At 37.7% G+C, this 17056-nt stretch overlaps 1 protein-coding gene and 1 long non-coding RNA gene across 3 annotated transcripts in view; one reads left to right on the plus strand and one right to left on the minus strand.

Moving 5' to 3' along the window:
• The window catches only part of BCL2L11 (BCL2 like 11), a 345403-nt gene extending 343430 nt beyond the window's left edge, over window positions 1–1973 (minus strand). The window contains exon 1 of the mRNA XM_044057194.1: window positions 1476–1973. The gene's annotated coding sequence lies outside the window, so the exon portion shown is untranslated. The remainder of the gene's footprint in view (window positions 1–1475) is intronic.
• LOC122789768 overlaps window positions 158–17056 on the plus strand; it is a 78910-nt gene continuing 62011 nt past the window's right edge. For both annotated transcript variants that reach the window (XR_006362879.1, XR_006362881.1), the window contains exon 1: window positions 158–225. This is a non-coding gene — a long non-coding RNA (uncharacterized LOC122789768). The remainder of the gene's footprint in view (window positions 226–17056) is intronic.

The following is a 17056-nucleotide window of genomic DNA, read 5'->3' on the forward strand; positions in this document are numbered from 1 at the left end:
CAACACCCATTGGCTGCGACGGGGCTTACACATACCCCAAGATACGCCGTACAGGCTCTGTGCAGGAGGGTGTGATAAAAGTGGGCGGTCCATATATTGTTTACTAACCACCGGCAAGGGCGGAGGGGAGGGGGGTAGTCACATGACTACAGAGACAGTCGGGGTTGTTGCTGGTTGTTTACCAACGCGCCAGCCGGCAAGGCACGCGAATCGGTACTTCTGCGGGTAATCTTATGTATTGACTTCAGAAGGTTAAACATGTCAACTTCGTCTGTAATTTTCGGGGACGCTACAAACAAACCACATTAGGAAAACTGACAAAATAGATGTCCACGATAGTATTCTCAACTGTGATGTACACAGGATCGGAGAACCACCGAACTTGCTTAAAGCAGCATGGAGTATTTGTAGTTCACACGTCGCACTTGGTTGCTGCCTTTCTGCGAATACGCCTTTACCCCTGTCAGCGTTGTTGAGTACGCAACAAACACACTGCATATGTATTGTTCGGTAATCGGAATGGTCAGTCCACGGATAGCTTTTCACTGCTTTTTTACTCGTATCCGTTTTCAGTGCCTTTCACTCGTATTCACTGCCCGTTAGAAATGCGCTATATATTAAATGTGCGAGTTTTCTTACACACTGCATGAGTTTACATAATAGCAGAGAAAAGAGTTACAAACCTCTATATATATATATATATATATATATATGCATGTGTGTATATTCAACTACTTTCTAAGTGAATGGCTCTTTCTTGACCGAGATTCAGAAAGAGTTAACAAGAAATAGCGTAAATCCTCAACGGCACTGGCTCGTGCCGGGATCCGCCGAAAAGAAAGTTTAAATCTAAAATTACTAAAGCACTGGCCCCGTCTCACTATACACGGTAACAAATTGTCTCCGATCATAATTTTTACCAGAACTGTCATACCACGCTTGGCGCATCGGTTTGTTGAACAGGACAAGTTAGAATACTTACTACATTTGTACACTCGGCTCCCACTGACAGCACTACATGTGGCTTTGTTATGGTTCGCGTTACGCCGAAGGGAAACCGTGAAGTGCGGCGGCTCTCTCGCTTTGTGATTTTGAAAGAGCGATCATGAAAACAAAGTCAGCTGTAGCAGTAACGGGAGAGGCACTGCGCGTCAAGTTCAAGTCGCAGACCCCAGTCCGAGGAAACAGTCAATTAAGGCGTTCACACCGCCAAATAGCATAAAATCTGATCCATAATGCACATCCACATCGTTATTACAGTATGTTTTGAAAGACACAAGGTTGATGTAAAAGAATCGCCAAAAAAGCGAATGCAATGTCCCACACAGGCCGTTATATACCGGAACAAAAACCAGTCATCCAGTTCTAAATATCTTCTACATTTAATAACACACTTCCTGAAGGAGTAAGGGGCTTGCTGAAAAAAAATCCCCATCCTGCGCAAGTTTATTTTGTCATCATTAAGACGAACTCACCTGGAAGTGGGAACTAGATGGAGATTATGTAAGAAGGATGAACCCGGCAAGACGCACGCCTGGTTTACATATCCAAGATAACAAGAACAGTTTCGGTCTTCCTAAGTCCTTATCAAATTAGATGCAGTTCGGTCTCTTTTTATTTAACAGTCGATTATCCCATAAGGTCCTTTTCTTCAGATTTTGCAATGCCGACAGACTGCAGACCTGCGTCTGAGGCGGCTCACTACTTCGTGTATTTCTTCCGAAGCGTAGCGACCACCATCGCCACCGGTAATACAATTACTCCGCCGGGGAACGCTGTCTCTGTCAACGCATAGAAAAACGTGTAGGCTATGATAGCGTTACTACACGCTTCTTGTAAGTTCAATAGTCAAAACTGCAGTCTGCAACAGTGTAGAAAAATCAACAAAAGTGTTTGTCGTACGAAACGATGAGTAATTAGTCCAAATCCTAAAAAATATGCAGTACTAACGCCTCCGTGAAATACCTCCGCTCGTTTGCTGTAGCCCTCTCGTCACCAGTCTTTTGTCCTGTTGTGTAGGTCCCAAACACACTCGACGACCGTCCAATGAGAAGGCGGCCCGCCTTCCTCTGACCCACCTACTGATGAGATCACCCCTTATGCTTTGGTGCAAAGGAAAACACAAGTTCTGTCAATGTGAAAAAATGGAAGCTGTGGCTAAGTGTGTGTACTTGTCCGCGGCTAGCTAAAACACTGATTAGAAGTAAATGAATATCTCATAGAAGAAAAATAAACAGGGTAGCTTTCCATTAATACTGTTTATAAAAGTTAATCACATGAAGCCATGTCTTCATAGAAGACGATGAAATCTCTAAACGAGCATAGAGACAGGGGTCAGTGTTTACTGAAGGGAATTAGTGTTAAGGGAGGTCAGTCGAGTGTGTGAGACAGTGGAACTATCATTTTCTTCCACATTCTTAAAACCCTTTTTAAATTATCTTTCTTGGTTTAGTGACAATATACACACTAATTGTTTCTTGATAACTAAGTCCATGTGTGCATAACAATAGAATCAATTTGTCTTCATTCTAACCTGCTCCTTCTGCTCACGCTTTACTGCCTGAGACTGCTCTTTCACTAACACCAGTTCAAAGCAGCCACTTAAACCACAAAAGAGCACTTCACTGAGTTGTGTAGGGCCATTATAACGTCAGGCACTAGTGTCTGGACTATGGAGGAGAAACGTCAGGGGTCCGTAGAAGCGCATTCTTTTGTCATGATGTTTGCATTATCACTGAAAATAACACCAAAAAGATACTGCTGAGCATGAGTACCCATTAAGTGCGTCAGTCACATCTTATCTTCATTCCAGTTGCCTCAGAATTCTTGGACGTACGCGTGTTTTCGGCTGGATGCGAGAGCGTTTGATTTTTTTTTTTCAGACTGATGGCAATATCATACCAAACCATTGCCGAATGATTTATTATTAGCACGGAAATGTCCAGCGGGTTACCAACAAAAAAATAGTTTTTTTTTCTAATCTTTAGTATTTCTTCTTTGATTTACCCATTTAATTTAGTTGCTAATTGTCCTTCCCGGTCATGGCCAGGTTATTTTGGGTAGATTTCTTGCAAAACAAGAGCATCCAAAATCGTTGTTCCATCTTTAATTACGCAGTTCCACTGCAAATCCTACCAGCCATAGCTCTCAACCGCCTTTCTCCAAAATGAGGAACATTAGTCCTCATAATGTGTGACAAATGGGCAAAATGTGGAACACTTACTAATGGCTTACTAACAACTTCAACTAGGAAGGTCATATGATGGCTAAAATATGCTGGTTTTACTTATAAAAAAGAAATTTTAATGAATTAATATAATTCATATCTATTTACCCATGGCTAGCAGTTAAAAAATTCCTAACACTGAATGTGTGACCGACCCTTTCAATGTGGAACTTTGAGGAACATGCACTTTTTAAGACCCCAAATGAGGTACACTTGAGAGCTATGCTTCCAGCTAAGAAACGTGTTATATCAGAAAGTACGTGTTTTCTTTCTTCGCACAGAGTGTACAGTCACTCTATAACTTCAAATGAATATGTGGCCACTCATACGCTGTGTACTCAGGCGAGTACATTTTCTGTCTGACAAACTCAGAAACATGGCTTAGTATACACAGATCGATTTCTACTACCAGCAACAATCTGAATGTAGTCTATTCTCTTGAAAACACATTTTATACATGAAGTGAGCAACAACAGTTCCGAGCTTCTGATCCGCGTAAGCTTTTTGGAGACACATTTTAAATGCACATCGTTTGTGGGGGCAACTTGGAAGTTGTGAGTGCAATGTGGAAATTTTGGGCTATTCTTCTGGTACCTTCTAATTAGCTTCTCAAGAACTGTGCATTCCACTTTTGCACCTGTTTATGGTGACAGGTTGCAGGACGTGACTGGTCCTGGTGAGATAACGTTATTTACCTTTCTTTAACAGAATGAGGTTTGCTTGCCCAAGAAAATAGCAAAATAAATTATGACTATGACATTTAATTTTGGGATCTGCAATATTGTTCCTACTGGTAGAGAAAGGCATATTAATTTTTATTGATAAACATGAAACTAATTATATGACGGGTACCTCGCAATTGTCCATATTTTTTGCCTCATATTTTTGTTCTGTTCCTCCTATAATTTGTTTTTCTGTCAAGGCATTGATGACTGAAGTGACTAAAAGACGTTTATCTGTGTTTCAGATTTCGTATCCTTCAGAAAATACGTGTTAACGCAGACTCTGGTATTCTAGCAACTAGGTTTATTACAAAAAATATTTCAAACGTGTCCCTAATTTTGTGCCTTTGACCTTCATTGTATATAGCTTTGGTCCTATTTCTTGCGTTTAGAAGTTGAGAGGTATGTATATCCGTTGTTTTTCATTAATAAAACACCCCAACAACACGCATACTATGCAGCCACTCATATGAAACGCCCTTACTTTTAACTTTTACTGTCCCGAAACACACATGTACGCAAACAATATCACACGCATTCCTTTAACTTCAAGTTACCTGCCTAGTAAAGGAATGCCATATATTCCGTGCGGCAACACTCAAGTTATTTAAGATATAACAAGATGGTCCAAAGATCCATTCTGTCCAGAACAGGCTCGCCCTCTTGCGGGACCCCCCGAAGTGTACCATCCACATACATTACTCTAATGTCAACAGAAAAAAACGATGCTAGGCTGAAGAAAGGAATAATCCAGTAAAGTTGCCCAGTTATAAGCAAAACTGGTTTACACAGTTTGTGTGGGACCCTTAACGAAACATTCGCTGGTTCGAGCAAGCAGTCTGGTGAAAATAAATCAAATGCCTGTCAACTTGGAATTCTTCTCGATCATTGTTTACGTCAGTAGTAGTACAAAAGTGTCCTACAAATGTCTGTCTATCAATCTGTCCAGTTACTACCTGCCCATATTTACGCAGGGCATTCCCTATTTGGGCAGGTGTATCTTGTGAAAAAACATGAAAATGGCAAATGTACTGACATTGTAGGACAAATAACTGTTCCCAAGTTTCCTCTAAAAATTGCATAAAACAATTATTTTAAATTGGAAATACCTTAACATTGTTAAACATGAGAATCAGTTTAAATTCTTTAAGTATAAATGAAGTCCAGTCCTTTACAGTGGTAATAGGCGTGATCTGTCCTGCATAATAAACGTTTCAGTAAACAATATCACACTTTGGGCATTTTGAAAAGTTGACAACTCTATCTATCTACGGTTCTATGTATATTGATACCCCCCACACACACACACACACACCCACCACCCTATAGACATTCTCTTTAACTACTAACTGGAGTGATGTTGAAACTGGCATTTATTTCCTTGTCTGTGTAATGTACACACTTTTAGAACCCACATAGTTTTCCCCGCGGTTGTATTTTGCTAAAAGAGGTAACCTGTGTTATTCAGACATCAAACAGTTCAACGAATTATGGAGCCGTGTCTTGAACAGATATTTCTGCTTTAATGCTGTAATCTTATTTTCCACAAACTCTTTGTCCCAAATTATTTAAGGTGACCACTGAATTTGTATTAAGAATAGCCACCGAATATTAAAAAACGCAAAATTGCCTGTTCACCTGTCTGATTTTGAAGGACCTTCCCTGATTTAGACTCGAATGTTGCCCAGTCCATGCTAAGTCCACCTAAAACTGGCGATTTGTAAACTGTAGACAATAAATAAAATTACTAAACTACTTTTACTACAGAAAATGCACATTGATTCTCATCTCTTACTCAGTTAATGTCTCAAATTAATAGTACTGATATAAAAAGTGCCTCTGTCACCTCATTATTTCTGCATTTGTCTTTGTCCATGATTTTGGAGGAAACAGTTTGACAACTATGCTTGGTATGAAAGGTCATGCTGTATTTATTTGCGATTGTTTTATGCTAGTTTAAGGATCTGAAACAAATTTTATCAGAAGAATCAACCACGCACCCACTCAGTCTAGCAAAATAAAGGTCAGTCAACATAAAGGTGGTGGGAGCTTTTATTTCTACTTTTAGACCCAGGCAAAAACGCAGGTTCATTTTCTTTGTGTTGTTTCCAGGCACTGATGCAGCATCAGTTATATAGCCATGAAACCAGTGGGACCTTTCAATGTTTCATTATCTTTTAGACAGTTTTGGCACAATGTAGAGAAAGAAGTTCTGTAGAAGACCCATTATAAAAACAGTATATGTGCGTTAGTTTTCAGATCTGTGTCTTATTTTGCCATTTTCGGGATTAAAAAAAAAAGAAACAAACAACGGAAGCGCGCTACATCCTAACCTTGAATAATGCTGGATCAAGGACTGCCTCTCTTGGAAAAGCAGGATCTAAGAACAAGATGCCCACCTGTCCGTTGTTTGGCTGATGCCAGCGATGGGAACCTGGACTATGACACCGATAATACTAAAGGATGAGACAACTGCAGATCATGATCTTTCACAGAATCACCAGATTCGGGAAAAAGAAAAAGGTTAGTGAGAATAAATAAAGGAGCAGTTATGCTGCCATAAACGGCATTATATCTATCTATATATATCTATCTATATCTATCTATCTATATATATATATATGTGTGTATATATATATATATATATATATATATATATATATATATATATATATATATATATATATATATATATATATATATATATATATATATATATATATATATATATATATATATATATATATATATATATACACACACACACACACACACACACACACACACTCTGCTCAGAAGTGACATTCGGAAACTTAATTCATATAATATCCCCAAAATTCTCCTTGTAGGAGGCAGACAAAATCTAGTTCTAAGATTATCTGTAGTTACATATTGTTATTTTTGGAAACATTAATAAACAGGAGCGCTTACAGTGCTACTCATTTTTTTTAATAAGAAGTTTACCCTGCCATCCCGTCGCCAATATCCTTTGAAAATGGCAGCTGCATTAATAGCCGCATGAAGTATTTTTTAAGCATTTTTTCATATTATTGCATTTCAAACGTGAGCTGTATTACGTACATCCTAATTATCTCATAGCGACAACCATAGTGAATATAACACAGCTAAGCTGACAATTTATTTCATACAATTAAAACTAAAACTTCGTGCGATAGTCACATCAGAGAAGTTGCGGTCAGCAGTGAAATAACCGCATTTTCCTTTAAGTATACGGGCCCAGGTTTCAACAGCCTTTACATCCCTACTTGTATGATTCAAAGTGAAATCCCCTTAACCGTGACCAAAAATAATATCGCGCACGCCTCCAGCACAGTGTCACCTTCTGTTGAGTACATGCAGCTTTGTGCCTCTACAAAATGAAAATAAATTGCATCGGCTCAAGTCAGTCTATGACAATATTGTTAAGAAAATATTGTATTTTCGGCATCCGAGCTCTCATTATCCGGTTCTAAGATTTGTTACATTTATTTGGCTAAAATTGTTTAAAATGCTTTCTTATTTTATAAAGCAATATCATATAGCAAATGACAAGGTAACAAATTACGAATATTCCAGGTTTGTCAGTGTCTCCTCGTTTTATTTCACAATGTGTTTATTTTACTTCCTTATTTCTCATGGCGATCCCAAGCACGGTAAGTGTACATCTGCTTACCCCTTCGCATCCAATCCATTGCAGAATCGACGAGTTACTTGCAGATAATGTCCAGCTATGATCTTAATGCCTGCATCATGGATGTTGTGGTTAGTGCCTGAGCAGCATTTAAAATTGTCTCCTTACATTTATCTCATTGAATGGTTTAGTACCGGATTTATTCGTACAGATTGTGTGTGCGTTTGTGGTTTCATTAAAAAAACGTTACACGCTGACCTTTACACCCGACCTGCTTCCTTTGACAACGCATGTCTCTGTTTACTATATTACTATCCCTGCAGTTTTTGTAACTTCCTGAATATTCAGAATGCATTCCAGCTTATGGTGGATTTCAGAAAAAATATTAAGTTTCGCTGTTACATATATTACTCAGACATAAGATGCCTAATAGTATCTGCTTATCAAATAGTTATTTGGCGACCGTGGAAACATGACTAATAGATTAATACTTTCACAAGTAGTGTTTTGGATGACCTGCAGTGAACTAAAATTTATGAATAATTCCACAGACTGCAGTGCTTGAAAATATTAATTTTTAGGAAGGGACATAAATAAGTATACATATCCATAAATACTTATTTGATCTGCTTTGGTCAATCAGACCAGTAAAGTAGGCAAGTCAAGCAGCTTGCACTTACTTATTATAGGATGACACACTATTTTATTTTGTGATTGTAGGATTGTTTTGCATAAACTAAGTTAATAGGGAAGAGCTATCCCATATGTTTTTTGTCTATTAATTTGGATACTCATCATGAAATCCACCACTAATTTCTTTATGAAAGTAGGAGATCAGCCTTGTTTGAGTTTTACCATTTGATCTCTCATAACTCTAACAAATCATCTCTGCATATTCTTGAGTCTTTACTGAATACCAGTTTAAATACATATGGAATCATTTAAATAAAATGTTACAGTATTAGAAACTGGTATAGGTATCCGCTAGTTATAGCCAGGGTCTAAAAGACAGGAATACACTGTAATAATAGCAATAGTAATAATAGTAATAGTAGCAGTAGTAGTAATAATAATAATAATAATAATAGTAATAATAATAATAATAAAAATAATAATAAAATAATAATATGCAATGTTAGCTTCTGAGTTTCCTGTTATTCAGCAAACTGACCCACTCACTAACAATTTAAAAGTTACATTAACTGATAAAATGTTTATCTTTTCCTTGTTTTCAGTATTCATGCCTAAGCACAAGGCATTACTTGACTTCAACATTAGCCAGAACTCACTGGCCCAATATGCATTTCATAGTATTAAAACTATTCTTAATCAAACTATTCTATTAAACTATTCTTAATTAGACTAACATTTCAGTATCGCTGTGATTTAATGCACTATACCCCAATTAAGTTTCTTATTATTTAGTGGCTTGAAGGTTTTCTCCTCAGGAGTCTGCTAAAATATAATAACCTCAGCTGAAAAATCATGGGCAACAAAGGTTTAGAAAAAGTGTTATTGAAAAAAGCAACTAGGAAACCATAGTGTTACTATGTAACCTGTTTGATTCTGGCTACTTTTTGTTACTTTGTAAGCCTGATTTTCTCTTGCAGCAGTGCACAAATATTCCAGTACTTACCTGATGATTTATTTGCATTTTGCTCTATAAACTGCAGCATTGGAAAGACTCCATTTACTTGATTATCTTGTGAAAGTATCCAAGTTTATTAAAAGTAGAGACCCTTGACAGTGAATATAGCTCTCATACAGACATTTAAGGGTGTTGTGGTTTTTACCAATTGTTCTGTATTTGCAATAAATACTAAAACAACCTTCCAGTATTTTAAATATAACATTCACTAGTGGTGCATGATTCTTCTTAAATATATGTACACAATCCCTTTGATACATAAAACGTCAACAGAGAGATACAAAAGGGAGAAGTTAATACACAGTGTCAGCCTCACCAATTAATTATCTTTTCATGAAAATCTCCTTGTAGTTAACATGTGATGGGGAAAAAGATGTAATATTTGATTTATCGAAGCAATACACTAGTAATAAGTAGGCCACGCAGAAAGAGAACAGCAACAGCTATGTTTATTATCATTCTGTTTCCATATTGTTGTTATCTGCTTACACTCCAAGCTCTACAGCTGCTTTACTTTCAGTTTTGATGCCTGAGGCTGGTGACATGACCATGGAACTCTCATTTTACAGGTTATTATACACGTGTTCCTGCTGCGCAGTTGTGCAACCTGGAGAGCACCTAATATATCAGGAAACTCTTAGATTTTGTATTGCAACTAGAATTAAAACACTCATATGTAGCAGTGTTTCTCTCTCTCTTTGTTGCTTTCTGTGTGTGTTTATTCACATATATTATGTATATGTGTGTGTGTGTATATATATATATATATATATATATATATATATATATATATATATGTGTGTGTGTGTGTGTATATATATATATATATATATATATATATATATATATATATATATATATACACACACACACACACACACACACATACATGCATATGTTTTATACGTAGGTAGATATAGATACATACACATATGTACACATTGTAATGTATCTAAATAAGTATTAAAAAATCATTATTCTGACAGTGTTGCTAGACTGCATGTTTTTAACTCAAATGTACTTAGAATAACAGACTGCTCTTTTACTTAATTAGTTCATATGCTATTTGAAAAGCTTATGATTTATGCTCTGCACTCTGAATTGATGTGTGCAGCTAAATATGTTGCTTTAAGCAGCAACTTGCAAATTGATTTGAGGGCTGAAAACAGTATGCAAATGTCTGCAGGTGGGGAAAGTTACATTGTGAATGATCATGTAAGCAACTACTTCTTTAAATTGTGAGGGCAATGAGGTTGGGTAATGTGGTTTTATGCATTCTTGAAGTATGGGATACATCATTTGCCTGATATCTTTTTGATAATGTTTCCGCCTAAACAGTGCATGTAGAGTTAAGTTTTGCACCATGCACTTTTTTTATTTTACAGTACTTCTGTTTGATTTGTAGTACATGTCAGCATCCTTTAGTACATTGTTTAATTATGAGTTATACCTTCCTTCATCTTTTATTGCTTGCTTTTATATTATTTTTCCCAGAAGCTTATTTTGTCTGTCTACTTGCTTAGCTGTTATTCATCTATCTATCTATCTATCTATCTATCTATCTATCTATCTATCTATCTATCTATCTATCCATCCATCCATCTATCTATGTAGCTCTCTAATCTACATAGATGTTTATCTATTTCTCTGCCTCTCTGATTGTCTGCCTGTTTATCTAGTTAAATGCTTAGCAGGTTGATTCTGACTGCCCCTTAATTATATTCCTAATAGCTGTTCTGCTATGAAAGGAAGAGAGCAGTTTTTTTTGGGGGGGTATACAGTTGGAGAGACCACAGTCTATGTTTGCCATGACAACATATTACATTAAAAGTCAGCTGAGATTTTATGATGAGACATGCACATGGGTTATTACTGGAATGATTCTAAATGGGCTTCCTTGCTGTGGTAAATGCTCCTCAGTCACCACTGAGTGACACCCACATTTTCTTTATGATTACAAGATTCTAAGTGAGTGAAGGTGAAAACCTGTTGTCAAAGCTATACACTATGGAGAGACCTAGCATATTGAAAAGGAATAATACAACCATATTCTTGTGTGTCATCATAGTTTTTTTTTTGTCCACAGTAACATATATTGTAATATAGACTTGCTACTTCTGACAGTGTGTTAGTCATAATTAACACAACAATGCATATGTTGTTGTACAAACATAGTGCCAGTGGCAGTATAGTCATCATACTTAACACAGATTTATGTCAGTTTATCAAGCACATTCAAATAGAAAGCAGTTTGCTTGGAAAATAACAGGAAACTACATTAAGTGATTGGAAAACAAAGCTTTTTTTGCAAGGGGCAAGCACCTCCTGCAGCTTCCAACACACACACACACACACACATATATATATATATATATATATATATATATATATATATATATATGTAAATAACTCTGAGTTCACACAACAGGGTTATCAGAAAAGAGAGCTCAAGTGTCTCTGAAGTCATCTAGTTTGTGTTTAGGCTGCAGTTAGGGAAGTACTTTTACAGTGTGGAATTACATTTTTGTGATGAAACAAACCCTAAATGCTTCATTATCATGTTTCTTTCTTTCTTCTGCTGAACTGCATTTGATCTGAATGGGTTTGGTAGATTGACAGATTCCCAATGAAAACAGTAATGTGTGTTGTCATTAAGATTACTGCCTGTGACAGTATAGTAGTCATAATTAACACAATAAGATCTATAGTGCCATATAGACTTAACTGCCTATGACAATGAGGTAGTCATAATTAATATACTAACATGTTTGCTGTCATACAGACATACTGCATGTGGTAAAATAGTAGCTGCAATTCATGTTGTAACATATGTGTTGGCTTTAATTAGCACAGTAACATATATGTTGTCATGCAGACTTACTACCCATGACAGTGTAGTTGCCAGAAAATATAGTAGTCAGAACTGACAGTAAAGTGTATGTTGTTCATACAGATACTGCTTGTAACATTGAAATAGTCCTAGTTAGTACAGTAACATGAATGTTGTCATGCAGATTTACTCACTGTAACAATGTAGTCACTATAATCAACACAATAAAATTCATATTGTCACGCAAGCTTGCTGCCTGTGGCAGTGTAGTAATCATAATTAACATAACAGCACATATGTTGTCCGGCAGGTCTACTGCTTGTGTAATGTGATGTCATAATTTAACATTGTAAAATATATGCTGTCATGCATACTCAGTGACTGTAACAATGTAAAAGTCATAATTAACAAACAGGTATGCCATCATACAGCCTTACTGCACACAACATCATAGTAGTGATAATTAGCATGCTGAATTATATGTTGTCATATACACTTACTGCTTCTGGCAATGTAGTCTCATAATTATGCAGTGACGTTTATGTTGTCATACAGACAATACCTATGACAGTGCAGACATCATAATTAACATAGATTAGTATATTTACTTACTAACTGTGACAATGCAGTAGATATAATTAACATAGTAGCATGTACCCTGCCATACAGAGTTGCCTGCCTGTGATATAGTAGTCATAGGTAAATTAGTAACGTGTTATCATAAAGGTTTACTGACTGCGACAATGCAGTACCTGTAATTAAGGCAGTAATGTCTGCTGTTATGGAGACTTATAACATCTGAAAGATGAAAAGCAGAAGAACAAAGTCTGTTGTAAGATACAGGCTGATGTCTCACTTATAGTAAATATGGTTGGTTAAAACAACTAGCATTAATAAAATAACAATGCCATTGCAGTTGCAGCATATTCACTTATCTAAAAATAGACACGTTTTGAGAGAATTAAGTAATATAGACTTAAGAGCTGTGAAAGATACATAGTCAGTTTGTTTCTTTTTTCTGCAGAACATGTTACTTGTCGATTTGTGGTATGCATTTTTAATGACACATGCAGTCTATTCCACAATCATACAGTGGTAACAGATGGACATGAATACAAATATATAAAGAAAATTACCCACTGCTATTAGTTCTTCACTAAGTGCGTACGTGAACTTTGAGATTATATAGGTGGAAGTGTTTATACAGAAAATACACATACAGAAAGACAGACAGACTTACCTAAAGATTATGATGGAGTGAAGTCCTCATCTGATAGAGAGATCTTTGGCACTGACTACTGCAAATAGCTAGTCACAAGAGTGTAGACATTTTGCTAGAGGATGCTTCTTTAATGCTCTACACACCAAGATACACTAACAGGCAAAATATCAAGGCAGTGGCTTGCATAGCATTGTTTCCAGGTAAACACCGCAAAACAGTGCCCAGATCTTTCTCTGATCTTCTCTGGAATTGTTCAAGGTTCATAGGTGGGTACTACGCTAATGGCCCTGGAGCCTTTAAAAGCCTAGCCCACAGGATTACCCTGGCATCATGCCACCCGACATTAGGTCGCAGTGCTTCTGTCAAGTAGAGCCACTGGAGTGATCCCCAGGGTGAATTTTCTATTTCCCATCCACTCATCAAGATATCTCTTGAAGAGGGCCACTGAGGTGCTCCGCTTGATATATATGGGAAGTCTATTCCATAGCATGGGCAGTCTCTGGGTTATGAACCTGTCCCTCCAGCTTGTTCTGTTGATTGTGGTAATGTTTTTTTTTTTTTTTTTCCTATTTTTGTATATTGATGTATATCTTGACATTGTTTAGTAGTATGTAGTGGAGCTTTTCCTCCCCGGGCCTCCACTGAAAATGGACATATATCCAGTTGGACTAGCCCGGTAAACAAATGTAAAATAAAATAAAATAAATAAATAAAATGTGTTTGTGGTCTCTGTTGAACTGTGTTTTGAATTCTGATACTGTTTGCACTTTAACTGATCATTTTTAAGTGTTTTTCAGCTGTTGAACTGTTGAGGGCTACACACACAAGTGTAATAGCCATTTTTCTGCTTTGGAAGTGTTTCTTTTACTGTATCTGTTTTAAGTAGTTTTGTAAAACAAAAAACAAAAAAAACAAACAAAAAAATCCTATCTCTCTACTCATTTCCCACCTTTCTATAATGAGTAGAGTCTGTTTTTCAGATTTTGCTGAATTCTGGGCTGTTTTGTAGTTACTGTGTTGCCCAGACCTTACTAAGAAAGAAGGAAGCTTCTCTGTTCATCAGTGAGAGTGGTGAGCTTTGAGCAATCTGTCACTGGAGGAGTGGTTTCAGCTCAAAATCTGTAGTTTTATTGGCCATTTTGGGCTATTTCTATCCCTTTCATCGTTCTGTTTAAAAACCCATGTTTGCATGTTTTTTGCACTTGTATTACCTCAGCAAGATCCTGCCTGGGTGTCCTGCAGAGTTCTACAGCAGCAGAGAGAGAAAAGTGAGACTTTGAGTGGATTAAGTACCTCTGTTTTGCTTTTTATTGCTTATTTTCACTAGCCACACTACTCTGAGCATTTTTTATTAACTTTGAAACTTTTTTGAACTTTTTTTTTAATTCTGATACTGTTTGCACTTTAACTGATCGTTTTCAAATGTTTTTCAGCTGTTGAACTGTTGAGGGCTATGCACTCAAGTGCGATAGGCATTTTTCTGTTTTAAAAGTATTTGTTTTACTATATCTGTTTTAATTTTTGAAAAAAAAAAAACAACAAAAAAAAAACAAACAAAAAAATTCTCTCTCTCTACTAGTTTCTTACCTTTCTATAACCAGTAGAGTCCGGTTTTCAGATTTTGCTGAGTTCTGGGCTGTTTTGTAGTTTCTGTGTTGCCCAGACCTTACTAAGATAGAAGGAAGCTTCTCTGTTCATCAGTGAGAGTGGTGAGCTTTGAGCAGCCTATCTGTTGCTGGAGGAGTGGTTTCTGCTCAAAATCTGTAGTTTTATTGGCCATTTTGGGGTATTTCTATCCCTTTCATCTTTCTGTTTAAAACCCAGTGTTTGTGAGGTTTTGCACATCACTCAGTGCCATTTAACTAGGGTTAAACTATTCCTGGTGCCAGAAAGTCTGCTCTTCTGATTTTCCCTTAGAACTAGTCAGTTTTCTAGTTTTAGCACTCATGACTGTTTCCTTGTGCTCAGCACTTGTTCAAAACCTGTTGCAAGCACTAAATAATCTACAAATTACTGCAGCACTCAACGTTCCTCACTTGTTAGGAGGAAAACAGTTTTTAGTACTTAAATTTAATAAGCACCTATCCAGGCATGTCTAAGGGTCAGCTATCGGTATTTTTCCCTGTCCACCTGATGAATCTGGGCATCTTGGGGCAATGTAGAAATTGTCTCATGTACACTGACAACTCTCTCCTCCTACCACCCAACACTACAACCTGTGAGAGATGCACTTATATAGCCAAATTGGAAGCCAACCTCTCTCCAGCCAAGACTGTACTAGACAGTCAAGAGGAGAAGGTAAACACCTGTAACAGTTTTTAGTACTTAAATTTAATAAGCACCTATCCAGGCATGTCTAAGGGTCAGCTATCGGTATTTTTCCCTGTCCACCTGATGAATCTGGGCATCTTGGGGCAATGTAGAAATTGTCTCATGTACACTGACAACTCTCTCCTACCACCCAACACTACAACCTGTGAGTGATGCACTTATATAGCCAAATTGGAAGCCAACCTCTCTCCAGCCAAGACTGTACTAGACAGTCAAGAGGAGAAGGTAAACACCTGTAACAAACCACACTCAACACATAGTCCATCTAAACCTACACCACCTAAACCCACACATAGTAACGCAAAATACACATCTACATTCGCAGAGGCTCTCAGTGAAAATCTGCCCAAATAACAGAGACCCCCAAAGCTGAAACGCAAACAACCACCACCCCCAACACTACCCAAATGACACATAGCCCACAAAATCAGTGTGCACTCAACCTCAGTCCATAAGGCAAAACAACATACTCAACACTCTAGTCATAGGTGACTTTATAGTTAGGCACACTGATGTCCCACTCACCAGGTTAAACAAGGAGAAAGTGACTGTCAGCTGCCTGTCAGGTGCCAGGATCTGGCACATAACACAAGAACTCAGCTCACTCCACAACAAGTGCACATATGACTCTGTCATTGTCCATGTTGGTGTGAATGACCTGAGACATACCTCCCTGGACTACATGAAAAGAGACATGGAGGAGCTTTCAGATCATATAGCCCAGGCAGGTATGACCCTTGCCCTGAGTAGCATCCTGCCATCACCCAGAATGATACCACAATACAAGGACAAAATGATTGATTTCAACAATTGGCTAAGCTTCTGGTGTCATTCTAAGGGGATCCAGTGTCTGTCTGCCTGGGATGACATGATCGACAGACCACGATGCTTTGCCAGAGATGGTGTGCGCCTGTCGCCCCTGGGATTCCAGATATTGGCTAAGGCTCTTGCTGCCCCTATAGTGCCCCTTTATGCAAGGTTCAAACAACAAACTCACCACCGTAGCAGGTATAAGCAAGCAAAATCTGAGGGTAATGCTAGTCAATGCTAGAAGTCTAAACCTCAAAATGCACTCACTGGAGGCACTCCTTAAAATGGAGAACATCGACATCTGTGCAGTGACGGAGACCTGGTTCAAGGCTCCAGACAGCAGCCCTGCATTACCAGGCTATAACTCATACCACACCTTTCAGCCACCACAGACCCCAGGAACTACCGCCCCATTAGCCTAATGAGTCTGGTCTGCAAGGCCATGGAATGTATCATCTTGGAGCTTATAATCAAGGACATAGGTAACCTCCAAACTCAGGAGCCCACTCACTTTGGGTTTGTAAAAGGTAGGTCATGTCTCCTAAACCTGATTGACTTCTTTGACGTAGCCACCAGAGTCATGGACAAGGGTAAGGTGGTGCACACAGCCTATCTTGACCTCACCAAGGCTTTCAA

This window comes from Protopterus annectens, chromosome 1.part2 (assembly GCF_019279795.1).
Source record: "Protopterus annectens isolate FY-2018-M chromosome 1.part2, PAN1.0, whole genome shotgun sequence".
In the NCBI taxonomy this organism is placed as follows: domain Eukaryota; kingdom Metazoa; phylum Chordata; order Ceratodontiformes; family Protopteridae; genus Protopterus; species Protopterus annectens.